We start from the raw sequence: 4,981 nt of genomic DNA, 5'->3' as shown, positions 1-4,981 counted from the left end.
GCCATGGCCGCTGAGCCTGTGCGTCCGGAGCCTGTGCTCCGCAACGGGAGAGGCCACAACAGTGAGAGGCCCGCGTACCAAGAATTAATGTGACTAAAATATTCTCTGATGGAAAGTGTTTTGATACTGAGGATTAATTATTTCTTCCAGAAAGTCAATATGCCACAAATAGCCTTTTCTGAGGAACCAAATGATTTAAATAGAAGAGATATTTTATCTTACAGACAAGGATTTAATTTCCAAGAACACGGCTCCTAAAGTGAGCTATATTAGCTTTCCTTTATATCATCTCCTACCCCTTCTTCCGGTCTCAAAGAAAAAAACATTCTTGAACCTTCCCTGTCTTGTCTCCTGTAGGAATTTTATTTATTTTTGTGTTTCTTTTTTCTTCACTTTCTCTCTACTGACTTTATATCCTTACTCTGTGAAGGGGCTGAGGTTTCTCTAACCCTAACTAAAATCGAACCTTACCCCTCAAGATTAAAAAATGTTATCTTTATCTCCTTTCACTGATAAATGTCTTAAAATCTAAAATCACTCTTCAGCTTTCTCATTTCCCATTTAGTCCTCAGTCCAAGCCCATGTCTATGCAAATCTACTAAACCTCTTCTTTTAAAATCCATCCATGACCTAATAATAACAAAGTCCATCAGCTCCTACCCTATTCTCTTATAAATCACTTTATGGGTTTGCTATTGGTAGTCAGTTTAACTGCTTTGTCTCCTATGACACTGTTATTACTCTAATTTATCCCATTATTTTTTACAATCAATTAATATTCTCTCTAAACTTGTTTTACTCCACCTACTCTTAAAGTTATATCCCAGTCATCTTCACTCCACTTTTATTCCCTATTGATGTTCATTTATGTGTGACCTAATTCTTGCCAGAGCTTCATACATACATATATTCAGCTTTACCTTCTAATCTGATACTTGGATGTAAAATTTTCACCTTCCTCCAGAACATCTCTATGTGAGAGTATGTGTTAGTATGTAAAAGCATAACATCAAAAGCCAGATTCATTATCCTTACTTTTGCTGCTCCAGGGGAAAAAAATACAACACCCTCACGCTTCAAAAGACTGGATTATTTACCATTCTTTATAATTTCCCTATATAATGTCCAATAGTTCACTATTTCTTTGTATTTGCCTGCCTCACCTTTGTGCCTGGAAAGAACAACTTTATATTCTTATTTAATTATACCCAACTCACTCTCAAAGATACAATTTAACTATCATATCCCCTTAACATCATTTTCTCTGGGCTCTAAGTTCCTCATGGACAGAAATTGTGACTGTTGGCTTATTCTGAATCTCAGGATGTACACAGTGCCTGGCACCAGATAGGTGCTCATATACCTGTCCCATTCACTTTCCCACCCTTCTTCATTCTGATGTTTATAATATTTTGAGCTATAGTACTATCTGTACATGCACATTTCCATGTTAAACTCCATGAGATAAACTATGTACCTTTGTTTATATCTCAATCCATCCCATGGACAGTTCTTGGTAGGTCTGTGGTACTCTGTAAATGTTGTATGTAAAAGTGACACATTTTAATCTCTTTTTTCCCCCTCAAGATATTGAAGAAGTAGGGTGCAGCCTGTGCACAGGAGGTTTAAAAAAAAAAGGAAGGCGAGGGCATGAGAGGATGTTCTTGTAGGGGTCGGTCGACCATATTTATAGTCTGTTCTATTAGGTAGGAGGAATAGAGTTGGAAGCTAGTATGTGACCATCCATATCATTCATGGGCATAGAGTAGAATAACATACCTCATCGAATGGGGAAAGAAGAATACTAAGAAACAGAGAATCTCCATAGCGGTTGTTTTAGTTTTCTTGGATGCCTTGTCAAGAGCCCTGAGAAAATTGAACACTGTATATAATATACCATTGAGCACAAAATTTGCCCAGACACACACACACACACATACAGAGTCAATATCAGCACACCTGGTATATGCCATTTGGATATGTTCACACTAGAGGTAAATTGTGTTACTGCTATGAAAGATTGAACACTGTCTGTCAATCAGCGTTCTAGTCTTGCCTCTGATTCTAGTTATGTGGCTCTGGGAATTCCACTTAATCTCTCAGCCAGAAGTGTTTTTAGTTAAATAATGAGATAGATGAATGCTAATAATCTGTGTTCCTAAAATTTTTTCATGTATATAGAATCGTATGGAACTTAAATCTCTTTATAGATCCCAAATGTCAAAGAATGCATTTTTTTTTCTCGGTGGTTTGAACCATTCTGTAAAATCATTCTCCATAGCTTTCACAACCTCTGACACAGCACAACTACCAGTTTACAGAAAAAATGATGAGTAAGACAGAAACATCCTTCTGCACCCTCCACCTGCCACCTCCACCACCGGCACCACACACATCCATACAGACACACTGCTCTTTCGAAAGAGGAAGGAATGAGATATTTAAAAACAATCTTACCAAAATAATTTTTAAATATTTTTAAATTTCATTATGAATTCATCTAAATGACAGTTGGGACTTTTAAATACAGGATTTCTATATTGCTTTCTTCCTGTTACTTTTATAATAATAAAAAGAGAATTTAGGGGAAAGCATGAGAAGCAGCAGAAAAGCAAGGCGGTTGCATGCAATTTCCAGCTCCTGAGTCATTCCACTCTTTAGCACAGCTAATGTCACATGATGAAAAATAATTTTAAATGTGAGCATCTTATACAACATCAACTATTTTAAATGGCCACAGTCCTATCATCACAAATCCACCACAATCTAAGAAAAAAATCATTTTCTCAGCAATTAATTTGTTTTCAGTTTACTCCTCACATCCATACTGGAGGGAGGGGGCAGGGTCTGTACCATCATTCCAAGTCTACTAAGCACATTACATAAATCTTCCACTCATGTGGGAGAAATGACTTACATATTTTTCCTAAAAGGGAAAAAAGCATAAATAATCTGTACCATCATTACTGGCAGGGATTGTTCAGAAGGCCTTTGGGCTCAGGATGTTGGCGTGCCTCGGAGGCTGCTATCAGAAGGCTCAGCCCTGGGATTTGGCAAAGCCACTGCCATGTTAATCTGCTTCATTACATTTCTACAATTTGTTCACCCCATTAAGAAGCAGTATTTGCCTTGTGAAAGGAAAATCTATCCTTCACTTTGAAAGCTTTACCTTCAAAAGGTATACAAATATGGCCACAGATAGACACTAAAGGCCAGAAAGCCAAAGAAATATTAAAATACAGCATGTCAGAGTCAGAGCTCATTTCAGTCTAAGAAGATTTAAAGATGCAGAACAGACAGAATTACAGCTTTTGAATCTCTTAGATCCAAATCCAAGCTCACAAAGCACACATTTTAAATGTCATCATTAACATAAATAACAATTCATTGAAAGGTCAAAGATAGAATCATCTTGGCTTACCTGAAATAAAGGGAATTGTAAATCATAGATCAGAATCCACATATGTGTTAAATATAATATTCTCCAACACAGTTATTCAGAATTCCCACTAGAGCAGAAAGTAAAATCTCACGTGTTCCATCCTCACTGAAGGAGAAAAAACAAGAAAGGACGACCGCAGCATCCTCTCTGTTTCTGCCTTAGCTTTCTGTTCTGACACATACTCAATGGTACCCACTGTCTGTTAGAAAGCAGCATGCTAAATTTAAAAAATAAATAAATAAATATGACAGCATCTTACATGACAGCTCCATCTCCTGGCCAAAAGTGGAATCATTTTCATTAATGATACCTTGGCAATGCCACATCTAGTAAGTTTGATGTGGTTATAGCCCATAATTCCACTGTATTTGAAGTCAACTACCTTAATTAATTGTAAAGTAAACATTTCAGGATTAGCGTATGATTTTTTTAAAATTTGTAGTCCTACTTTGGGATTTACTTCAATTTACTTACATTGTAATTAAATTAAATGGAATCTTGTCATAGCATTATTAAAAATTTACTGCTTACCTAAAAACTTATTTAACTTTATTTGCCATCTGCAAAAATAATATATATCTCCTACAAAATAATTTTGGATGTCAAATTTATATTTCTTGAACACCACTTTGTGGAGATGTATAAGTTTTTGCTACTAGAGAAATTCGGCATTATGTTGTTGTCATTAATGTTATTTGGGGGTGTTAAAGGATTGTAGTTAATGCAGGACAATGAAATTAATAAAAGACAAACTAGAAGATCTTTAGTTGACTCAAGCTTTTTAAGATATTTCAAAATATACAAATATCAAATTACATGCTATATGAAATTTGATAATTGTAGTACCCTATAGTGTGTGGTTATATATTATAAGAAGGATAAGAGAAAAATTAAATTATTATAAGAATGCATATAATAAATAACATCAGTTATACTGAGCATATTATGTGCTCAATATGTATTTGTTTATATTTGCTATGGTTAATTGTGAAGTCCTGGTTAATTGTTAAATTTTGAAATAAACATATAGATTGTCCTTCTTCAACATTTTCACAATACCACTTAAATTTGAAGACATATGTATGAACTAAAGTTCTCCCTACTAGTCTTTGATATTCCAAAGCCTTTCATTCGCTGCTACTGCAGAAACACTGTGACGCTGTCCGAGGTGCTGAAAACCAATTTCAGAACTCAAAGGTTCTAGGTCTTAAACTGGTCTCAAATGTTGTCTTTGTAATATTTCATATAAATTTTATTTTTAACAGTACTATATAATCCAGAATAAGTGACAGTATCTAAAATACAAATGTCTAAGTAATATTTTATCCACAGTATAGTATACATATTGACCAGAAGCCATAATGCAGATGAATCTATTCAATAAAAATATGATTATAAGTCACACTTTCTTTGGATCCTCCACATAATATTTCATTTTATTCTTCATGATGTTATATTATGCAGATTGCTCCAGCATAAGTTCCCACACTGAATAGATGAAGTTACTTAAGTCTACTCTTCAGTAATTTGCTCAGAGTT

At 34.9% G+C, this 4,981-nt stretch overlaps 1 protein-coding gene across 1 annotated transcript in view; it reads right to left on the bottom strand.

Annotated features, from left to right (window-relative positions):
• LOC102984469 (sodium channel protein type 2 subunit alpha) overlaps positions 1-3,658 on the bottom strand; it is a 147,769-nt gene extending 144,111 nt beyond the window's left edge. The window contains exon 1 of the mRNA XM_024122214.2: positions 3,422-3,658. The gene's annotated coding sequence lies outside the window, so the exon portion shown is untranslated. The remainder of the gene's footprint in view (positions 1-3,421) is intronic.
• Between the last annotated feature and the right edge of the window lie 1,323 nt (positions 3,659-4,981).

Source organism: Physeter macrocephalus, chromosome 2 (genome assembly GCF_002837175.3).
Source record: "Physeter macrocephalus isolate SW-GA chromosome 2, ASM283717v5, whole genome shotgun sequence".
Classification (NCBI taxonomy): domain Eukaryota; kingdom Metazoa; phylum Chordata; class Mammalia; order Artiodactyla; family Physeteridae; genus Physeter; species Physeter macrocephalus.
This window is presented reverse-complemented; position numbering and strand designations above follow the sequence as displayed.